This window comes from Ornithodoros turicata, chromosome 6, assembly GCF_037126465.1.
Source record: "Ornithodoros turicata isolate Travis chromosome 6, ASM3712646v1, whole genome shotgun sequence".
In the NCBI taxonomy this organism is placed as follows: domain Eukaryota; kingdom Metazoa; phylum Arthropoda; class Arachnida; order Ixodida; family Argasidae; genus Ornithodoros; species Ornithodoros turicata.
In genome coordinates, this window is record NC_088206.1 from 1,676,778 (window position 1) to 1,701,375 (window position 24,598).

The 24,598-nt window shown below is 46.1% G+C and overlaps 2 protein-coding genes across 10 annotated transcripts in view; one reads left to right on the plus strand and one right to left on the minus strand.

Annotated features, from left to right (window-relative positions):
- The window catches only part of LOC135398794 (phospholipase A2 hemilipin-like), a 207,389-nt gene that overhangs the window by 84,641 nt on the left and 98,150 nt on the right, over window positions 1-24,598 (plus strand). The window lies entirely within an intron of this gene.
- LOC135398791 (protein grainyhead-like) overlaps window positions 1-24,598 on the minus strand; it is a 159,100-nt gene that overhangs the window by 66,694 nt on the left and 67,808 nt on the right. The window lies entirely within an intron of this gene.

Genomic DNA, 24,598 nt, shown 5'->3' on the forward strand with positions numbered 1-24,598 from the left:
GTCTCTCGCGATTTTCCGCTTTTTGTCTGTGTCGTAATCTGTGTATGAGATTGGATTGTGCAAAGACACGCAGGAATAAGACAGGGGGCTATCCGTGCCTACTTCAGAAGCAACTTTGCCGTCGGACACCAGAGGGAGCGCAGACGGTCGTGGGGTTCCATCTTCCAGGACATCCGAGCGGATGATGTACCTGCAGCGCCCATGTTTTTGTTTGTTTGTTGTTGACTTCGTGTTCGTACCGCAACGTAAATGTGGCAGTGTAGAGCAGGATGCGTCCAGGGCCAACTTGAGGGCCCTAAGGACACACTATCCACACTCTCTATGGATCGTAGAATTAATAAAGAGTGTCGCGATAGCAACGTGTACGTTTCATCGTTACGAATAAAGGAATCCAGGGACAGAAGACAGCACAGCCGCGTTCGAACTCACCACCTACCTGTCTTCAGGCACTATAAACGACCCTCTGTTTACAACCATGTGACGTCACGAGAAGACCGGTTCGAGGTTATATCTTGCTGTGATGGTCAAGAAGCGGGAAAAATAAAAAGAAGCGGGCCGATAAAGCTGATAACGCACACCAGCATGCTTTGCGCGGCGGCGAAACGTAATCGATGACGTATACGGGTGCAGGTCGTCTATACTACTCCTGCTCGCTACGCAGCAGCAGCACTTATTTCAACGTGCAAACCTAACCCAACCTAACCTAACTTAACGTGCCAACCCATCAGAGAGCATATAGGATCCAGTGCTCTTTGAGAAGCTGACGTATCACACGCTCGATGGCGCTACTGTTCAATGACCATTGATTTCAATTATAATTGAAGACTGCCCGTTGTGACAAGGGTATTACACATGTATGGCTCGGGACATTGACAAGACGCCACAACCCATCATCGTTGTGGAGTCACAGACCGAACATTCCTTTTGTTAACTCCGTACTCGCTGCTGGGGGAGGTGAATACGCGGTGGGGTTCCTTGTGTACACTGGAACCCCTCACGAGCGTGGGTGGCTGTCGAGTACCCCCACAAAAGGAGATCCCCCTGGAGAGAAACAACTTCACATACCAGACAAGACAAACTGACCACGCGGAAGTGTTGGCAGAGTCAACAGAGTCAAAGAGTCAAGTCGGTGGTATAAAGTGGCGATGATTCTGTAAAGTTCTCGTAAATTCGGGGATTTTAGGATTCTTAGCGTTCGCAAAAAAAAGAAGGAAAAAAGAGAAAGAGAGAGTGACACATGCCACCTGGTGTGGAGACTGTGCTATTTGCGGTCGCTTTTCTATGGGTATTCCGGCTTGTTGGGACCCTCTCAGTGATGTCTGCGTTATTGGGATGGCATCGTATAGTCAATCGCGTCGGACAGCCAGATTTCCCGTCAAGCAAGGGTCACGTAGCGCTTATCGAATAAGGAATTCTAGACGATGGGAGAATTGCTAAAAAGTAAGTGAGCTGGTTGTTAGAATTCATAATGCTAAAACCCCGACTACGAAAACAGACACACGGACAAGGTCTCTACTTTGAGACTATCAACGTTGAGACTTTGTTCGTTGTTGTCTGTTTTAGCAGTCAATTGTCTAGTAATTCTAGGTTCGAATTTCGATTCGCGTCGATGTTTGTTCCCAACCGAATATATTCGAATCGTTACGAAGCTGCACACGTAAGGCCGAAAACAGCACAAGAGACGGCACAGAGCAAAGTGAGCACTATACCTCATATTCGGATAACGGTATCGGATAACCATCATGCTCGGATCATGAGGTACCGAGCGAAAGTTACGAAGAAAAAAAGAAGGCAAGAAATTTCCACACCGGTGCACACACGCGCGCGTATAGCCTCGTATACAAGCCGTCCCTCTGAGTTGGAGGGTTCCAGTCCCACTTCCCGTTTATCAACTATATACTGTCCAGTCGGCCCAGTAGGTCTACTCGTTGCTTCAATGTCATGCTGCGAGAAGAAACTTGTCGCAATGAGTGGTTTACAGGACGAAGCAGCGACCTAAGGGAAGGGGCTGTTGACATCGAGAGCCGACGGCAGGAATCGCTGGAACGCACATCCGTCGACCCTCAACGGAGAGTTTCATTTAGACTTCCGAAGAGGAACCTAATTACCTTCAATTATGCCCGTGTCAACAAGAAACAGATCACGCGGTGCTCGTCCTTATCTCCCCGTTATCTCATCATCGCACCTCAATCTATTCCCATATCACGAAAACGAGCCAGAAAACAAAACAATTTTCTTCTGCTCAATAGCCTGTTCCTTGCCAGACAAAGCGACCCACATTATCCTCCCTGCGTAGATTACCATCTCTCATAGCACGCCATAGATTACGGGGAGAGAATAAAAAGATTCTCACGCAATAAAACTCTTCATCACGCGCGCCTAAGTTTCCTTTTTTTTTTTTTTTTTTTCTGCACCGATATTCTCCGAGGGAAGACCTCATAAACCCATCGTCACGCTTTTGGGGCTTCGAAGGGTCGGTGCATTTAGGCTTAGCACATGTACATCTCCATGTTATTTTGCTCGTCCAATAAATATGCAGGTAGTATAACTGCTGTCTATAGAAGTGTGGCCCCTATGCATCTTCTGGTTGGTCAGTTCGAATCACTGCGCATGCTCCAAAGAACAATGGCAACTGCGTTGCCGGAAGTCTACGCCAGAGGTATATAGCGTTATGAATTTAGGGACGGACCTGTTCGAGTAAATGCCTTTCGCGATATCGTGTGCAAAATCGGGTGTTGGTTGCGTGAGATATTGGACTATTTGGTCATCAGAGCATAATGTAGACGGCAGCGCTTCCTGCGTCATATGTGCACCTGCTACGTACGCAACAATTTTTACTATGCGTGTACAGACGAAACGTTGCAGAACTGCACACTCTGACGCCATCTCGGAAAGCTCTATTACGCGCGCCAGAAGGGACAGCGAGTAATCTCCCTTATAGCCTGTTATCGGAAACTTACAAACGTTCATCTAATACATGTATGCGCACAGTGAGCGGAAGATAAGATATTGGCAGAGGCGGGGAATTCTGGCCGGCAGCCAGCGCCGCCTAATGGATTTCCGTGTTCATAGTATACGGGACACGCCTATATGCGTATGCGAAGACGCCATTCTACGTAATATATCTACTTTTATGCACGTAGAGGATTGGCCATTGTTCTGCTTTGATGACAGGGATGTAGAAGGAGTATCCCCCGTCTTGTTGGACGAAGCTACGCGTAAGAACATACTTATTATGAGCACAGTGTTATTAGTATGCCTATATACAGGGAGCTTTTCTTTCGGCTTCTCCTACTGCTCCAGAGTGTATTACATCAGGAAAGTATACTTGAGTCTCGGTGGCCGCCTTCCTCGTCAGGACTGGGTTCGAATCCCTGCTGCGCTGTCCCGGGAGTGACTCTATATAGGGTACTTTAAAAATTTTTAACCATTTTCTATATAGGGCTTCCTTCATACGGCGGCGCATTTTCCTATATGAATTCGGGACCGCATGATCGTTTTTACGAGACTTTTCTATATTCGTCGGCAGTGCATGATTCAGCAGGTGCAATCGCCTGGCTATGAATTGGTTATAAACTTGTCAATAATTGTATCTATCCCTCGACATTCCATAGAATACGCGGTCGACCCATATGGAACGAGGTTTTTCTGAATTTTTTTTGTCGTTCGATTGTTGCGAGCGCGGAAGGTAGAGCCTTTGGCAACTCTGTCATGTGCGAAACGCATGACCAGCGAGCGGCATATATAGCCGAGTCAGTAAAAGCATTTGCTCGTTGGTGGTAGTAACGTAGTAACCTACCACCGGCTGTACTGTGTGATGTTTTCCGCAGACTTTCCTGACGAATGTCTGCACAGTTCCTCCTGAAGTCGGCCCAGGACGCACACTATCCCCCTGTCCTCTCTCCATCTGTCCACGTATGCGCGACGCTCATATGTAGCCACAGTTGCTTCGTGGCACCGCATGCACTGCTGACGTTGAAAAAAAAATGCATTGCCCATGATGGACGTTCTGTACAGCCAGATCTAAACCTAACATTATGCGACCAATATTATTCCCAGTTGATTTTGACTGTATGGTCGAGTTGGCGTTAAGCGAAAAAACCAACAAACGACCCTTCCTGTATATATATAGCTTTTGTAAACACACCGAACAATTGTGACTCTTCATGAACTGCTGCGCCGCCGGATTCACACACAAAAATTACCTATGCCTTACTCTTTTGGTATATAGTCGAAGAAAGAATAGGGCCTGGGAAAATTAAACTGCAAACGGTGGTTAAAAAAAGGGGAAGGAATTTGAGCTTAAACACAACGTTCTTTCCTTCAGTCTCGCGGTATATACGTATAGCAGTGCGCTTATACAGCCATTTATTACGATTTCTTTCAAACGTCAAGTGTGTTGCTTTATATCAGAAAGAAGAGAAACCTCCAATTCCTTCCCTTAACGCGACTGCCAGCGAAAACCTATTTTTCATAAAACCGACTCCCGTCTCGTGGAGTCTCTTCAACGTCAACAACAATAATGAAAAAAAAAAAAAAAAAGTTTCCACTCGAGATCCATTTGTCACAATCCGCGTCATTAATCAACAACGCGTCACAGGTTAGGGCTCTTCAACGATACAAGAAAGAGGAAGGTGAGTGATAGGGTTCGACCCTCTTAAAAAAAAAAAAAAAGAAGTGAGCGAGGGAAGTTTTGCGTTGCCACTGGCAGGGGGCGTTCAGTTGACTTTCTTCGCGGCAGGGGGGTAAGATTGCGCAATGGCTGGAGTCTTGAACGCGCGCTGTCTGTCGGTATAGACCTGATTCTGAAATTGCTTTGGATAGGGACAGCCACACGTCACCTGTGTAGGGAGTAACATTACTCCGGCACGACGTAACAGGCGTCAGGTTCAAGCCTCGGGTGTAACGTGACGGGCTGGACACAGCATTCGCTCTCCTGAAGGCTGGAAGGATTGAGGGTTGGACACCTTCTCTCTGTTTCACTCCATTCCTTCCTCTCTCATGGCCACGCTTGCTTCGCGGTGCTAACGCGCCATTGTTCGCAAAATTGACGTTCCCTATAACTGTTGTTTGCGACCGAGCGAGGATTGTGTCGCAAAAGGCGAACGTCAGAGGACGTTCCTTGTAGACTCGAATGAATGGCAGCCAGCAGCACGTGACCCCCTTGAGGCGCATGCGTGAACTGGGTGGGGCACGTGACGGTTGAAGCGCCGTCCTTCGCCTTGCTTCCACAGACTCCACCCTGATTAAGCATGCAGGAAGGTTCTTATTATGGGCCTTCAATGCAGCGCAATAGACCCATTTTTTCGCTCACATAGCCCACTTGGCACTTTTCAGGTGCACCGCGCTTTTGTTTGTCTCAAATGGGCGTCGGTGAGACATTTCTGTTGGCCACCTCGATATCTTTCGTTTTTTTACAGCCTTGGCCTCGGAGGGATTTCGTTAGAGGTCGCATTGCGCTCGGGGCTATTTTGATTAATTGTGTGTAGCTTCGTTCGAGGGGTGTTATTATATTCAGGGGTGTTGCGAAGGGAGGAGGGTTCGTTCGTTTCCGGGATGACCGTTTGGTGTCCGCTGCTCTAGGTGGATGCCTATTTCGAGTTGTTAGCTGGCGGAGGAATCTTGCGTAACTATAGTCTTTGGACGGTGTGCTTTGACTGGTCTGCACGTGCCAGGGATTATATCCATAGTCATAACTGAACAGGCGGAAAGGGTCTTCGATCACCCTAAAATATTATGTCTGTGCGTGGGCTGCAGTATACTGGACGACATCCGTCGATGCCGGCCTCGGCAGCTCCGCGTATACAGGCGCTATCGCCTTTGCGTACGTAAAGAATAGCGGTGGTGGGTATGCGCACTGCGCAGAACCACTACGCTATCCCTTACGTACGCAAAGGCGATAGCGTTCGATGCGCTAAAAGTTTCTAATATGAGGGAGGTAAACGTTACTTCCAGAAGCACAGTATCCCTTTAATGTCGAACGTGTTACTCGAAGTATTAGCGATTAGGATAGTCCCTCACAAAACATAAAAACAAAACATATTGGTACATCATCTACGCATATATATATATATATTACAGGAACGTTATGACAGTTCCGAAGCCGAAGTTTTGTTAGACATTGGGGGTTCCTTCGCTCCCTAATAGCCCGGGTCCCACATATTGAAAGTTTGCAGCTGTTTAAGAACGTTTGGATTCGTTTAACCCGATGAAGCCATCGACCTCTTCTTTCGGCAGAGATGGATTAGAAGGTCCCGCTGAGAGACAACACAAAAAGCTCGGCCGGGAAAGTAAAGCATAAGCGCGGCTTCCCATAATCCCCTCCAGAGGAGAATTAAGCCAGCCTTCAATCCGTCATGCGCCGTTAAAGAGGACTTCGGTGGAGGAAGATGGGTCTTCGCTCATTTGGAAAAGATCCTCTTTTTTCTCTCTCTCTCTCTCTTTCTCATGCGCTTTCAAGAAGAAAAAACAAGTCAGTTCAGCTACATGTGTTAACAACACTGTGCCCCCGTTGCCTCGTCCTTTTGCCTGGTTCAAGAGGGAAGTCGTGGTTGGGAGTTTGATGGAATATCTGACACGGGTCTATATGGGATACTTTGTTTGAAAAAAAGAAAAAAAGAAAACGGCGTTGAGAATGCGTTAGGAGTTTCGTGGGTTGTACAGCGATAGTTACACGTGCGGACGATGAGTGACCTTTATACAGCGGAAGTACTGTAAAAATGTAAATCATTACCGTGTCAAGAAAGCGTGACTATCAGTGCAGCGAGCGACAGTATAGGACGACTATACGTTAATGAGAAGAGCGTATGTACTACTTTAAATTGACATTTTGATCATCGAGCATCAATTCGCAGAGGTTTTCTGTCAACGAACGGGTTGCGCATTTCCCAATTTACTGAATTACTACTTCACTTTTCGCAGACAATCCCGACAGTCAGAGCGCTCCGAAAAAGCGCGCCACTAGCCACGCAATTGATCGGTATTTTACTATCGGCGTTATAAATCATCCTTCGTGGAGGAAAGTGGCCGGGTTCGAGCTCGCCGGTGCTCGGTATCGGAACGCGGAAACAGTTAATCAACGACCTATGATGTGACGCAACGACCTATATGATGCCAATAAAAATACGACCACGATGGCAATTGATGCTCTGAGGCAGGAACACATATAAAACACAATTACCGTACATGCAGCTTCTACATCTGGCTAACCTTTTCAGTGACTTCCTTCTTTCATCAATAAAAATACGAAAATGGAAAGTATCCCATTTCATCTTCCAACCATCGATAGTGAGGTGTTACCTCAAATGTGCCTCAGATGTCACTGTGTCTTCCTACAAGGCCCAGAGAAAGGCCCTCTCCAAGGGCTGCATGGTGACGAAACGGTTTCAAAGTGCAACCGGCCAACGTGATCACCGACGGCGTTCGAAGTGCCGCCTCCGACGCGGAATGCGAGAACGCTTTTTGTCAAGACAGGAAGGTCAGAGTATATAAACGAGCAAGAAATCACCTCCATTATGTCCTTGCTCTGCCCCGTGGCGCTGATACTGAACGTTGCAAAACTCCCGATGGAAATGTGCAAGATGAGCTGCCCTAAAACTGCCATTTTTTCTGGCCTGGGTAATCTTTCTTTTTCCGCGGTAAAGGATATTCGCCGTTCCGGTAATATGTTAGCCTACACCGTTCACGTGACTTCCTTTATACATTGCGTTTCGGCGCTGACCGACAGTCCCCTGCCAACGTGAAACTATTAGATGCGCGTATTTTGTCGTTTTATGGGCGCCCATTACTTTCTCGACGCTTCTTACTCGACACGATATCGCATCAACTGTGCGACGCGTCTTGGTATACCGGTGTCGTTACCGTTGAGATCGAGTGGCTGCGGCACGATGATGATGATGGTAGGAGAAAAAAAAGAGAGAGATTCGATGCGGCATGAGGTATTCGCAAACCTACTGGTTTTTGCTGCGAAGATATCGGATAAAGCGACTGAGGTCGAAAGGAGTTACAAAACACGCATAGATACAGCTTGCGAGTTGTCTATCAAACGGGTTTGCTGCCAACAATGGGCGCCGCCATTTTTGTGCGCGCCCATAACGATGACATTTGCAACGACCTGTGTATATGACGAAGCAATGAAGGGGGGGGGGGTATATGTTTAATAGAAAGAAAATAGAAGAGGAGTGGTCAGCCAGGCTAATGCAGGCTTGCTATTATACAAACGAGACAAAAACGGTAAAACAAATATTAAAAAAACAAAAATAAAATAAAATAAAAACAGTCAGAGTAGCACAGGCACGACTTAGCACGAGAAAGCCCGGTCAGAGGGTGGACGCAAGGCCCGAGTCTTATGCAGGAAGCGGTGCAGGGCAGTGCAGGTGACGGCCCACTGTGTATATAGGCCGAGGGACCAAGCAATGCCCTATACGAGGTGGAAGGCCACACCTGTGTTCGGAAGTCACAACGTCCTCTCTGTATTAGTGCATACACAGCCGGCAATATCTTTACCACACTCGAGTCGTCTCAGTATATACAGCGGTATACGGCCCAGTGGATGTAGCATGCTGCATGCGCTCCTTGCTGGCGTCACGCTAAGGTCACGCTAAAGACTTGGAGGTGGCGGGTTCGTGTCCTGCCACTGGCTGTGCCGCGTCAACTCTTCTCCGGGTTTCCAGGCAGGCTTTCCAGAAAGTGGATGTCGGCACACAGCTTCCCCTATGAAGTCGGCCCAGGACATTTATTATCCTCGGTGTTCTGTCTCCCACTCCTCCCTATACGGTCTTCGGCGGTTCCTTACCTGACGCTTTTCCGTCTCGGTGATCGCGAATGACAGGAGAAGGGGAAAAAATGAAAGAAAAGCCCTAACGGTAATATATACCGATGAAAGCTTTTTTTCACATTGCTCGATCGGAGAGATAGGCCGGCGGAAAGGAACAGAAGCAAGAAAAAAGATGTATTTCCGTCTTGGCTGCAACCCCGGCCATTTTGAGCGTAATCTGCCGAAGCTCATTAACATGAAACACTGCAGAGCAACGCGCCATATTTATTTCCGTTTTTTTCCCCCGGTTGAAGGGGGCTTCCTGTGGGCACTCTTGGCTGATGAATCACCAGCCCCCATTCCTTCCATGATACGCAGGGAGCACCACGGAAAAAAAGAAAACGCGATGAGTATAGGCGAGGTCAGGTGTTTTGGAGCCTAGCGTGCCTGAGAGCCATCTTGGATGACGGAACGAACGGTGATTGGTGGAGGCGGGTAAATGTAGCAAAGTATGCAGTAATGGAGCCAGGAAGGATTAAATGGTCTCGAAGGTTGCGCGGTATTTATCATACTTTAACAGTTGGAGAGGGGATATAAATGAATGGTAATTGGATATCTCTTCTATGCGAAGTCCGAGGATGAATGTATATTGAATACCCGCTGATGTCATCCAGGGAAAGAAACCTCGCTGTGTGGGCGGTTCGTCAGCTGTAGTCAAGGGGAACCGAAGCAATTGGCATGCGTTGTCCATATAGTGGCTGCTGAAGAGACGTCCTTATGTGCACGATACATTCTTGTCACGTGACCGTTATGCGAACACATCCGACTGTGTCATTTCTCGGTGACATGTTTATCACTTCCAACAGCCATGTGGTTGCGGGTCCCTCGTACCTTTTGGAAATTATTCTTCGCTGTTGTACGGTATTTACAGTTCTAATTCGACAGATTGATTTCCTCAGCGGTCACCCTGTCGTTACCGGGATAACCCCTGTTTTATACAGCTAAACTTATGACCTGCGTTTGGCGCATCATGTGTAGCGTTTGCGCCATTAAACGCAAAATCATCGTAACCATCACGTATATGGTGTTGGAAAGCTGGTAAATGTAATTGATCATTCCGTGTCCACAAGGTAATTAATGTTCGTGCAAAACTGTTCCATTTGCTAGCGGTGACCGCAAGGGCTAGAGCATAGTTCGTAACATAATTAACGATAAAGGTTAAACCATGAATGGGGTATTTAATTCAACCTTACTCCTCATTTGAAATCGCAGTTAGCGAGGATGCCGAAATATAAGTGTAAATTGGATACTGCCTACGTTTATCATTAATAAGATCCATAACACGATGACAAATCACAATTAAAGATATACGGGAATATAGTTTAAAGGACTTTAGATACTAAAACGGGTGTGTGTGTATACCCCTCTGCAAGAAACAGGAGCACCTTATAACGTATTTCATTGTGTTATCGGGGCCTCTCTAATATCGTGTAAAAGCACTCCGCAAACGAACAAGTTTTAAGAGCGAAGCACAAAGAAACTTCCTGGTTCTTTTCCTCTGGGCGTGACATTTGCGAAAGGCTTCTCGGAATACACACCCACTGTTGTTAGAAATAGTGAACACTTTCTTATACGATGTCGCCGACGAATACGTATTTCCTGTGGTGGTTCTTTCGAGATGATCGCAAGCTAAGGCAGCCTCAAAGTTAACTTAGCTTATAGACTATACAAGCACATATTATCTTCGCGCGTGTTTTCAGCCAGACATACCCAACTATTGAACATGAGAGAACTGATGTTCTGAGGCTGGAACAACATAGAAGGGACAATCACATACAAGGCCTCAAGTTGCCTAAGGAATTAACGATGAAAGATGAAAGTCACTGAAAAGGTTAGACAGCTGTAGGACTCGAACCCACATCTTCTGTGTTAGCTTAGCTCAATTGGTAGAGCCCTGGACCGGTAATCCAGAAGATGTGGGTTCGAGTCCTACAGCTGTCTAACCTTTTCAGTGACTTTCATCTTTCATACCCAACTATGTTTCCTTTTCAAGCCAGGTCTTTCTTTTCTATCTTTTTTTTTTTTGCTTTTTCACAGGTGATGAGGCTAATGTGACATATTCCACACCTTGCGGTAAATAGAAATATTCCATACGCCGATATATATATATATATATATATATATATATATATATATATATATATATATATAACAGTTTCATGCGCGGAAGAGGACAAAGAGGCAAAGAGGCAAACATCCCTCTTCCAAAAGACAGCCACCCACATAGTCGATTCCAGTTCACGAGGAAACGAAACCTCCTTTCCTCGCGTACTTTCGTCACCGCAAAACATTGCCCGAAGTCAACCTAAGGGGTGTTCGCTCACCTCCGTTTATGCGAACGAGTCGTGACTTTGCAATACAAACCGCATTTTTTACAACCGCCAATTAAGTGGAGCCCGAACGATATCGACATCCACGACGAGGAAGCGTCGTGAGGCGTGAAAGGAAGGTGCATTATGGCGCCACTAACATCAAGTGCCCCATACGAAAAAGAGGTCTGCATGGTCAAAGGCCTCAGTATATATTGCTCGGTAAGGCTTTTTTTTACGAGGGACGCGTACTTTTCTTTCGACGAGTATTTGCACCAATGGGAGAACGCGTATAGCCTGTTGTTGCCAGACTTATATGTGCGTGTCGAAATTGGAGTGAGTCATCTGGAATGAACCGCTGTGGATACAGCCAGGTCCCCCAAACTCACCTCGGAAAAGCGTGCAACGAAGAAGGCCGCCACTAGATACCCCACTGTTGCCGTTCCGGATCACTTCAGTGCGCTAAGTTTAGCGGTAAAATGTTTTTGTTGTTTCTGCGAATGAATCTAGTGTTTATATGTCCAAATAAAACGCGTATAACAACTTTCTCTGTCGTGTTTCACTTTTTGGTCCGTTTTTAAACGTGTTGAGCGATCGGAAGGATCTAGTGCACGGCTGCGTGCATCACATAGCGTACCTGTCGTACCAGGCGCCGCAGGCGCTGCAGTCGTCCATTTCTCCTTCGGTTACTTGGCCTGGCTTGGATGGTGCTTCAACTGGATCTTTAGCGCGCTACAATCCACGCATGCCAACGTCTGGTAACAATGGGGTATCTAAGGGCGGCCTCCGGCATTGCACGCATCGGGATAGGAACAAATACATGGGGAAATGGCGACCTTGGGGGACCTGGATACAGCAACCACTCGGTATAGTAGCGCATCACTGTAACCGTTCTCACGCCTTTAAATGTGTAATAATGGACATGGCGCACGCCCTTTTGTACCACGCACGGTGTAATTTTTGGTAACATCATAATGGGGGACGGTATAGCGCTAGTTTTCTTTACTGGCATGTTGTCTGTCCTCCAAACACACTTTCTAAATCTCAACGTTGTTGAACAGTATTGTAGACATTTGCACGTTGTTGATTATCGTGCGTAGATGCATTAGCACGTACAGCTTGGGACAAAAGTTTACGGAACACGGCACTGGAGTATTTCTTCATGGGAGCGGGCCCCTGCTACATATCAAGAAGATATCGAATAAGAAACGGGTGTTCAGCTATTCTGTCCGTCTCTCAATGCGTGCGACCACCTCTGTTTGCTGCTAGGGTGTCGCTCAAATGGAGAAATGTGACAACCCCGTGTTCCGTAAACTTTTGTCCCAAGCTGTACGTACGATGTCCAAGACCTAATTATTAATTAATAAGATTTGCACCTGACACGTACCTGATCTTTTTTTTTAATGCTTTCTGAATTTTGTGAAATATCATCTTGGAAGTACAATGCTAGGCAACCAGGGTTAATGTGCATGGAGCACACCTTTAAAGGTGTGAAAGAGTTTACAGTGATGGCTACAAGGCCATAGCACGAGGTGGTGGGTTCGAATTCTGCTACCGGCATTGCACTCTGAGGTTTTCCTTTGCACTGGCAGATTTTCGGTATACGCGGATGTAGGCGTATAGTCCACCCTAAAGTGCGACCACGTGACTTAAGCCAGTCTGTAGCTGGCATTGGCCGCACCAAGAAGTATAATACAGCGTCAAACCAACCGAACTAATGCTTGTCGTCGCAGAACGGCTGTATTGTTACAATGAGGTGTTTGCCTATTCATTATATATACGAAGGCCCCACTTGGAGGCATCGCGTGACGAGGTGTTGTTGCGGCGGAGAAGGCCTATACACTCAAAATCTTTTCACATCTTAAAGGTGTAACAACGTGCATGGCGCACGCCTTTTTATGTGTAATTTTGGTAACATCATAATGGAGCACGGTTTCGCACAAATTTTCTTTACTCGAGTGTTGTCTGTCCTCCAAAAATTCAGTCTTGCAACATCTCAACATTGTTCAGCAGTATTGTAGACACTTGCGCGTGCTCGATTATCGATAGCGATGCATATATGCATTAGCTCGTACCAACGATATCCAAGACATAATGAAAGCAAGATTTGCACTGACACTTTATCTTTAGTAATGCTTTCCAAATTTTGTAAAATATCATTCTGGAGATGCAATGTTACGCAACCAGGTTGAATGTTCATAGCGCACACCTTTAAAGGTGTGAAAAAATTTACAGTGTATACGCCAACGTGCAGGAATAGGATTACACCTTACAGCAGTCTGCAGGACTGCTCCGTCAAGGAAAAATCAAAAACCTCTGACACTCCTGCGTAATTTGGTCGCGAAGTTCGGTTCATTTTTATATGGCCCATCTACTGATTTCGCATACTACATTTTCTTTAGTCGGATGCAAATGTTTGCGTAGTAATACAAACCTATAACGTGTGAGAAGAAATCGGTATTATAATACCGGTACGTACGTATAGCACACGTCGATTCTGAAGTATTACCGTTTGCGCATTGCGGGTCTAAAAGCGTATTGATGCTCAGAGGAGTGGAAGATTGGGCTAGTTGGTAGAAAGTAATTATTAGCGCAGTAGGAAAACACAGACGAGGACAGGCGCCAACTTGCGACTAATTTTATTTCCACAGAAACAGGTATTTTGACACTTGCCGATCCCTTAATCATAATCATAATTTGCCGTGCGCAGAGCGGGACCTCAAATCAGAGACTCGGGTGATCAAAAAAGAAAATAGCCTCCAATTACCTCCATCTCTTTCTCTCTCTCTCTCTTTTACGGTACATTTTAAAGCGAGAAAACTTCTTCGGTATCTTGCAACACACATAAAGAAATGATGACGAGGTGGGGCTGATGCCGGCCATCAGGCTGGCCGCTGTCGCAGCGCCAATTGTAGATATATATATATATATATATATATATATATATATAATGAAAGATGATGGAGGAGATGGCAGTTCAGGTGATCAAAGCATGATGGAGAGGCCGGTATGATGAGAGAAACTCTCAAAAGTGGCGGAGACCTTGATACATATGAGTGGGACTGGACCAGGGTATCTTGCGAGCAGCGGCGAATCTAGACCCTTGGATTGGGGGGGGGGGGGGGTTCCTTGTCGAAGCGCGGGGGACGATCGCCCAATCACCCCTCCCCCCCCCCCTCCCCGGGATCCGCCACTGCTTGCAATTAATGTACTGTATCAAAAGCCAGGAAGCATATTCAGTACATTGATTTTGTACACTGGCTTACATAACACAGAGAGAGAGAGAGAGAGAGAAAACAAACAAAAAAAAACAAAAAACAAACAATAGGACGGTTGGACAGGCGTTTTCATCAGCATGGACACATTTGTTTTGTTTCCCTGTTACGTAAGTCAGTGTAAAAAATCAATACACTGAAGAAATGTATACTCCAGAGTCTGAGGATTGCCAAATAGCCGCTACCGTAAGATGGCTCGCAATGGCACAGGCGAGCCGGTGCATGATGACGCAAAAAAAAAAAAAAAAAAAAAACAGTCACAGGGAGAACTAAGGACAAAATACACGAGATCGTGTTTACTTAGTTCTATCCGTCTCGGGCTTTTATCATTTTCGTCATCGAGGTCTGAGTGCAGGTATAAGTCTTATTTACAGCCACACATGAGCTAGGGGGAGTGTCTTGTACAACTTCCTAAAACCATTCTTCATGATATTGTATATCGACTTCCACTTTTGTTCAAAGCTACGCGCACCTATAAGATGTGCTTCGTCACAGCTGACCGCGTTCAGCCTATATAAGACCGATGACACCGAGCTACAAATGCACGATGGAATCCTCCGCCCACAGCTCTAGCTAACCCCCATATAATACACTGTAACTATAAACAGACATCGTCTCCAACTGGCATGCCTGCATGCCCAACCTTTCTTTTTCTTTTTTCTTATTCGACCTAAATATATAGCCCCACTGCTGCGCATCCGAGAACATCGACGCCCCCCCGTGTCGAAATCGTGCGCTCACGAAGCAGTGCGCTTCCCTCGAAAAAACAATGCAATACCTTAGCAAAGCAACAAGAAAGAAGCCTAGTCATGCACGACGCTGTAACAGACAAAAAGAAAGAGGGATATCGAGGGAGAAGGTGTGAGAGAGAGAAAGAGACAGAGACAGAGAATGAGGAAGCGTCTGCCTACTATGACGTCCAGGGTATAAAGATAAAAAACGGTGGAGCCGAAATTAGCTGTCGGAGAGCACAGTTGACCTGGCCAGACGAAGACAAACTATATTTATGTATTGATTGTGCGTTTTTGCGCTCGTAATCTGCTCCTATGTGTCTTGCCCTGGACCTTTGTTGCCGTAGATAATGATGTTTGTTCTTGCAATGCGAGTGTTGTTTTTAAAGTGTGCTTTTTGTTGATAAATGGCCATGGAGGCAGACATAACAGCTCTAAGTTGTCTGTAGAATGTACGGGGTCCATTAATGGGAAGAAAAAGTAATATGCCCTCTCAGTATACATGGCGTTTCTCAGCTCGAATATACCGAGTAATCTATATTGTTTACTTGCACAAAGATTGGCTGTTCGGGTGCAAATACTCTCCGTTGCCTTTGTTCGTTGACTAACTCTTATGATTGCTACGCGATTGAATGGGAGAGATTGTTGACGACAGAGCTCTGTCAGGTAATGCGTTCTCGATCGGTTACAACTGACAAGAAGGCTCCTAGCTTGCATCGAGTGAACTCGTGGATCGATCCATCGGAATCTCACATGACTATTACGACCCGACCAAACCCTGTGCTTACAATTCTTTTTTTCTCGTCTATGCTAACGGCTTGCGATAGTCCGAGAACAAATAAACAAACAAACACAAAAAGAAACAGCAAGATTCGTTATATCGTAATTGAAACGGTCGATACAATTCCTAATTATTATATACACCGTCACTCATTAAGCCTGTTATTTGCGATGGAGTCTCACTGGTAGCCTCCAGTGCCGGTGTGTGTGTGTGTACTTATGCGTGATTTGAAATCAACACTTTAATAAGTATTACTACATTTTATTAATTAGTCCCGAAACCTCATTCTAGTCTTATATGCGCATTGCTTCTATTTGTCTCTTTAATGGGGCAATACAGGGTCGTCGAGCTGCTTTCCTATTGGCCGCTCGTCGAGCTGTTGACAAAAATAAAAGGATCGTTAGATTAACTATGAGACTAGTATGCAAGGGCGTCGCTTGGATTGCGGCATTGCGCCCATGCCTAAGTACTGCTTCCCGAGGCAACGAAAGTGATTTTATTAGGATGGGCGACCATTAACCGATCAATCGGATCAATAACAAATTAAACTGTGTCCAAAGAACGGCCGTCGTAATAATCGCCCGTCCTGCCAGCACGGGTATAATAATGAGCAACGTTATATCGAACTAGTGAAAATTATAACGTATAATCGCTGCCGAAGACATTCCAACGGATACGCCAAGTTTTCCTGTTTCTTTGAGCGCGTCGTCACATTGGAATTCCCGATGGCCCGTTACTCTGGCTAATGAGCAACTGCATACAGAAGGAGAGAGAGGGATTATAACGGAAACGATGAACGGCATAAATTCTCGCACAGAAAGGTAAGTCCGAGCGCACGACTTTGTTGGCAAATTCAGGCTAACCTCGAAGGTCGTCTTTCGAGAAATCCCATCTCCCGCGTGTTTGTTGCGCTGGTCGCCCGCTGCTGGGGCGCTGCGTGACTGCTAACGGTGGCGGGAATTCCCGATTTCAATTCCTCTCCCGGAGAACTTTGGCCTCCGCTCGGCTGGCTGATGCACAGATCCGTCGCAGATAAGCTGGATTTTTATGTGCGGATATATTGAAACATTAGTGTAGCGTGCCAAATAACATACGCGACGATGTACAGTGCAGCGAAACATCGATTATGCAGTCAGTATATATTCGCGGGAACGCAGGAAGAAACGTATTATCCGAAAAAAATAAAATAAAATCGGATTACGTGGGAGAGCATTGGACAGCACTGACGCGCTGTGAACGAAAATATTACGAATTGAGAAACAGTATGAAGATTAAAATGCGCATGTCGTGTGCCAGAAGTCTGTAGGAAGAAAAAAAACAACAACAACAAAATTCATCGAAACGTCTTTGATGCCGAGGAAATACAGGAAGACCAGCCAACCAACAGGAAGAAAGGCATTTACCCAGGAAATCAAACGGCGCGTGAGAGCACAACAAATGGGTAACTATAATTATCAAACGAGATACCTTACAATATTGCGTGCGATATCAAGGAGGACAGAACGGCAGAAAAAAAAAAAAAAAAAAAACAGAAAAGGTACATAATGCGCACGAGTCGATTGAGAATTTGAGTTGATGTTACTTTTTTTTTAAATTCCGTGTTAGCGCCGCGAAGCAACGGTGGCTGTGAGCGGCGTACAGATGTGAATAGATGGAGGGAGGACAGCAGGAAGGAGTGGGGGACGGGGGTTAGTATGCGTCCTGGGCCGACTTCAGGGGGAACTGTGCCGACATTCGTCTGGAAAGCCTTCGGAAAACCCAGGGAAAACCTCGAACAGCGCAGCCGGTGGTAGGATTCGAACCACAACCTCCCACTCTTCAGCACGACCTTAGCTATTCCACCAATGAGCGGGCCATGACCTGAAATGTGATCATAAGGTTTCGGCCAATGACTGCCTCTGTCTCTCTCTCTCTCTCTCTCTCTCTCAATATATATATATATATATATATATATATAGGGTGAGGTAAAAGGATTATCAAACGGCCACGAAGTTTTACAGAAGTTCAAAAAAAGACGCGGAAACAGATTTTAGGGAAGTTAAAAACACTAGTTTATTACATGGGGAGACGTTAAAAAGTAAAATGGGCAAGGGGTCGACGTTTCGACAGTGGCACTGTCTTCGTCAGGACAAAAGATGCATCTTTTGTACTAAAACTGTGTAAAAACTAGTGTTTTTAACTTCCCTAAAATCTGTTTCCGCGTCTTTTTTTGAACTTATATATATATATATTCGCTCGCTGAGTGACCCCTGGTTTGCCAATTCCGAACGATGCGCAGCTACCCAGAGCTGACGAGCCGAATAAAGATCTTGATGCAGCTGGCTTAGAAGCTCTTGTTCTAGCTTAGAAGATCTTGATATAGCTGGCAACATGGGACAGAGGCTATACGAAAGAGTGGGTGACGTTTAAATAAATCAGGCTGTTTGTGTGACAAATACGGTACTCGATTGATAGTTTCCCGGCATGCTACGTCAGTCTTCAGAAATGGAGATCAAGCTAGTTCTTTCTCTAAGTGATGCGAATTAAGAGCAAATTACTTTCGTTGTCAATGTAGACCGTGTTTTCATTTTTCAGGTTACTCGAAGCCTGCGTGCAGATATTGTAGTTGCAGTACGTATTTTGTATTTATTGGTCGTATTGTTACGTTTACTGTTACTATGTCGTACTTGCAGGCTGGTTCTAATGGAAATATCTAGCGTGACATCATTGGGTGTATTTTTTCGAACGAAACATCAACAGGAGCTCGCTCTTGTCGTGTGTCACCGGCACGAACCCTTTTCGCGAAGGTGTCCTTTGCAGCTGTAAAGGACCCCCAATGGAAAGGGGTTCAATCGTGCCCATGTGTAAGGGGTCGTATTAGACGTGTATCGGAGCAGAGTATAACATAATTGCCTAGCACTCATTTCCTCACCCTTCCTCGCTAACCAAGTCCGTTTGCATATGGAAAGAAATTGTGACCAATGAACAACCTGTATAGTGAAAGCACTCGACCCCTGCCTGCCTGCTGTGCCCTGCTGACCCCTGCTGGGCGGAAGGAAGGCCACACATGACGATCGATTGCCTTTCTTTCCAAGGGAGCTTTTAAAACGTGGAGCCTCGGAGAAAGTCTCGTCACTTAATTGCACGTGCCCGGGGGTAAATTGTCGTCCCTCTTATTTTAATTTAGAGTACCTCGTTTACTATCGGCTATAACTTTACTGAACCAGCGAGACACGAGCTTAAACACTTAACGTGGCACTCTTTCGCTTTTGTGGAAAACACTTTTGGCTGCAGCGAGCGGACTTTCGAATGCCGTTCCTTCCTTTTCAAAACCACGTGAACGGAACCGAAGTTCCACCTAGTGTTACGTGATGGAGCATTCACACGGTGCGGTATGCATCCACATCGGGAGTTGCATATTGCGCACTTAGCAGACGACACTTAACAGATGACGCCGCCAGCGTGTTTTCCTGTCGTCTGCTACGGAATATCTTGTGACTGTGTCTTAGGATATTCCTCACGGTTATAGCAGTGCACGTGAAGGCACGACGTTGAGCACTCGCGCTCGCGTGACAGCAGAAAACTGTGACGTGTTTCGCATCTTCCGCTGGAGTATTCTGGAGAATGTCTCTCATCGGAATACACGGCTATAGAGACGTATTCTCCGTGTACCGATTTTGACAGTGTATGTACAGCCTGTAGATTCCCCCCCCCCATCAATTTCGCTTCATCGTCCCACACTAACGTCTATATTCTCGACGCAATTTCTTCGTCACAGTGGAGGGCACCACGTTTTTTATTTATTTATTTATTTTTGCAAGTTTGCGCCAACGAGCGAAAGAAGAAATCCGTGAAGGAATAAGGCGATAGTCTCGGGATGATCCAATTTTCCACTTCCACGTTTCGCTGCCGTTCACACCGAAACGTATAACTCTCATTATGAATGCGAAAATCCCGTCTTCCAATATGGAGCAGATGTTTACAAACCTTCTTCCGGCTGGAAGAGCTCGGATAATCGTTGCCTTGGACGCGTTCAACCTTGATGGGTCTTTAGGGACTCAGCCAAAGCAACAGCGGTCTTACCTGCATGGAAGAACGTTTCCTGATTAGTACGGACTGTGTGCACATAACTAACGCACAACTCGCTCAGACCATAATCACTGGCTTAACAAATTATCCTCTCATAAATCATACAATCAGCTCTTATCTGATCGGCCTTTCCTTAACTGGTGATATGTGCAGCCAAGGAACAAACCAACAACACGTGCGGTATGCTCAGGTGGAGCTGCTGGGGGAAGTTATCATCGACCGATGGTAGTTACCGGTGGTATGAAAAGAGAGGTTATCAGTTTTTGGTGCCGGGATGGAGGCGATATAATTGTTACGACTCGAAAGGTCAAGTGGAGGTCGTTCTGGGGTAATTCGCACCTTGCAAGCGGAGGTTGTTGGTACGAAGTCTGGTGGCCATGGAGGTCGGAATTTATGTCTGATGAAGTTGATGTTGATGAGAAAAAGTACCAGGGAGAGAATTTGTGTCTAAATTACGCATTGACAGCTTTGGCTGCCTTTTGCTATGGGTGCCTATATGCAGTTTCAAATGGTATACAGTCCCGAGCATGGTATAGTTACGTTAAATGGGTTGGGACCTGTGGCGTGGTCAGAAAAATATTTCGTGAGGGGGTACTTGTTGACTTTACATGGGACAGGGGGATTTCACCCCCGTTTCCTTCTCCGAAATGCACTACCAAAGGTTCGGAGATGAGGGATGGATTGTATCTCATTACGGCCGAAGTCTCATTACGGCCGTTATGAGACTACCTTCTGCCGTATTGAGACTTTGGCCGTAACGAGACACTTGGGGATTAAAGGATTTTCGGCCGTAATGAGACTTTCGGCCGTAATGAGACTTTGGCCGTAATGAGATGTTACCGAGGGATGAACCCTCTTTCTCTCTGGCAACGCCACTGGTTGGGACACTTTGCTCAGATTTATGCCAGATAATGTGAACCAGCAAAAGAGGTAACAGACATAGTGTACAAAGTTGATTGGTACAGCCAATACTGATAATCCACATCGTGCTCTGATATCGGAGAAGGCATCTCCGCGCCAGTAAGGTCACGTGCTTTTGAACGCCAATGGAAATGGCGGAGGCTCCTATCTCGTAGGAAATGATTCTCTTTCTCGATGCTGTGACGTGTAGTATACAACGCGTGCATTATGCGAGGAAATAATTTAGTGTAAAGTGTCACAACCCATTTAATGAGTGCTCAAGTCGTGATACAACATAGAGAAAGAAAGAGAAAGTGAAAGAAATCTATGTTTCTGCGAAGTGCATATGAATTATATCAACGAGACAAATCTCATATACGAAATTGAAGAACTCGAACGTAAAGAGCAGAACACAAATGTACATCGAAAGTGTCAACGTATATAGTTAATCGAACACGAAACAGCGGTAAAATCCATGACGTGCGTCATTTCGGGCTCATCCTTAGGTTGTGGGTTCGAACCTGGACGAGGACGTATGCGAATTTGCGGCACGTACGGTACAATTCGCTCCAGACACTTCGTCCTTCGCGACGGACGTATTATACGGGACGTATATTTTCGCACGCTTCACTTTTGCCGTGAATGAAAGAATTAAAAACCTGCGTCCTCTTTTTTTTTTTTTTTCAGTTGTTCCGTATTAGCGCCACGAAGCAACTATGGCTATGAGCGGCGTACAGACGCGGACAGATGTAGAGAGGACAGCAGGAAGGAGTGGGGGGTTAGTATGCGTCCTGGGCCGACTTCAGGGGGAACTGCGCCGACATTCGTCTGGAAAGGCTTCGGAAAACCCAGGGAAAACCTCGGAAAGCGTAGCCGGTAGTGGGATTCGAACCCACCACCTCCCAGTCTTCAGCACGACCTTGGCTACCAGCAACGAGCGGGACGCCTTAACACACCATGCCGCTGGTTTCCTGGGTCCTCGGCACGGTTTCTTGTCATTTCACGAACGCTCAGATTTGAACTTTTCGATACAGGATCTTCTTGGCTCTGCTGAGCTTCAAGTTCAGAAATTATGACCGAACGCCACTCGTGCGTTCTGGGGTTTTCCCTATACGTGTTACGGCAGACTTTCCAGACGAATGTCGGCACAGTTCCCCGTGAAGTCAGCCCAGGATGCATACTAACCCCCCCTGTTCCCCGCTCCTATCTATCTACGTCTGTACGCCGCTCATATCCGCAGTTGCTCCCCGGCGCTAAGACGGAATTAAGAAAAAAAAAAAAAAGCCCTATAACCTCACACGTGTTGAATGAGAATCCCTTCAGCTGGATGAAATTAATATATTTCCAGGGAGACATTTCACAATTCCCTCTGGTATTAACTGCAGCGACCGAGATAAAAACTCGGATAATGGAATCGTATATATTCAATTAGTGTCCGCGCTGAAATAGGGTTATGCGAGTTTTTGCACAATCAGAAGTGCGGTGGAAAGAAGTCAAAGTACGATACGATCGATAACTTCTCAGAGAAAAAAATACGAGAAAGAGAGGGTTAAGCGGAGAAGTGTTATCACGTATACCCGGACAGTGACAAGGACCCGCATCAAATAGGGAGCCTTTGAAACGATACGGGCGTATATCAACGTACTATAAATATTCCGCCATTCGGCGTCTTTCCATTGGCGGCCTGAGCGAACGAAAAAAAAAAAAAATCTATTTGAAGGGGGTTCGTGCGTCGAGATTACAGAGATAAGGTCATATAGTGGAAAAAGCAGGAGAGAAAAAGAACGATACGTAGAAAGGAGCTATAATTCAATATAGGAAAGATGGGCTGGAAAGTTTAAAAGTACATACGGAGAAAGAAGGGATTCGCCAGCGGAAATCGCCGCTACGTGGCTGGCCTCTCAAATGAAGGTATCGCTCCCAGGCAGGGGTTATTCCAAATATAAGTAATCTATCGGCTGCAGTTTCGTGACGGTGGAGGCTCCGAAAAAAAAAAAAAAAAAGAGAGAAAAGAGAGAGAGACAGGGGGGGGAACGTTGGACGTGCAACGTTGACACCGTTTCAACTAGCCGTCGAAGAGTGCATATTTGTGTGGAAAAACCACTGGTGATGTGGAGCTCAGATAAAAAAAGGAGTACCAGCAACGTGGTCGAATGGATACACCATCCGCTCGTTTGCGAGTGTTCCAAGGTTATGCCGAAGAGTGGAAGGTGGTGGGTTCGAACCCTACCAGGGCTGTGCTGTCCGAGGTTTTTTATAGGGTTTTCCAAGCGGACCTTCCAGGCGTAAATCGCTTCAGGGCGAACCTCTTGTATATACTCCTTCCTGTTGTTGTTTGTCTGTCTGTTGTTGGTGTTTTTAAGTGTTGAGAGAGGTCAGCCAATATTTGGCTCGCTACTCTTGTCTGTCTGTGCACGTGTGTACACCGGTCATAGCACCAGGTACTTCGCGGCACACACACAAAAAAAAAAAAGAGAGAGAGAGAGAGAAAAGGAAAAGGTAAACGAGGAAAGGGAAGAAGATAAAGGCGCTTGCAACTATACACTCTTAAAAATGAACTTCACCGCATAGCACGCTCCTAGCCAACCATCATCTCGAATGATATCGTTATCTGCCCTGATTTGTTGAAAACGGGGGCGTACGCCTTTTTTGTGACACTTATGCTGTTCATAATTGTCTCAAAAAAGGCGTACGCCTCCCGTTTTCAACAAATCAGGGCAGATAACGATATGATTCGAGATCATGGTTGGCTAGGAGCGTGCTATGCGGTGAAGTTCATTTTTAAGAGTGTACTTAAGGGTACTGGTGTAGTGTTCGTACTACTATTTATGCGCCAATAAATTATCCCGGTAAAATGGAGAACGACAGGGGTAATTGCGACGACGAAAGTGTATCAAAATGTGCACTTATTGGGGTACACTGGTACATTCGCTTATTGGGTACAAGCATGTGTGTGTGTGTGTGTGTGGGTGTGTACGTGTGCGCATGTATTATACGGAAAAGTGCAGCAGCTATTTCGGCTCCATCATAAGATCTATGCGTACGTGTATTCTGTTTATTGAGGTATTCTCGTGCCTGTAAGTGGTCGAAAGTCGATCATTTGTCTAGGAAGCATTGGTGAGGGGGTATGTAAAGTTAAAATAACGCGGAGAGGTTAGTCGCAGTTATGAGGATCTACTGCTCCGCATTCATTTGCTGTGGCTGCCGTCAGCATCCACTGAAACATATGCGTCACTCAGGGACATCGGTGGTGTCTAAAATCGAAGAAGAGTTCTGCGAGTATAGGGCTGATACCTATCTATCTCCTCTCTCACATGGATCTCCACAGGATGGTACCCTTCGGCGAAACCCTTCGGCGAAACAACAACGCAACCTCAAAAGTCCTAATGAGCAAAATGTTATACGTTATATACGTTATACTTAACGGCTGCTTGGAGGTGGACGAGTAGATCGAGGCAATTTTTTTCGTGCGCATCTGCGCGCAGTGAAACACCGCACCGATGATGAGACATCTGCAAGGCATCCCCGCGTGCACATGAACGAAACCCTTTCCACCCCCAACACCAAGGTCACCCACTTCCCCGGTCCACTCATTACCACAAACCTCATATATATATAGTGAAAGGAATCCACGCGAGAGACAATACCTCGCACACTGCCGCTATATTCGCACGAAATTCTTCCTGGCAGGCGGAAAAAGGCAAGGCCAGAACCGTTCC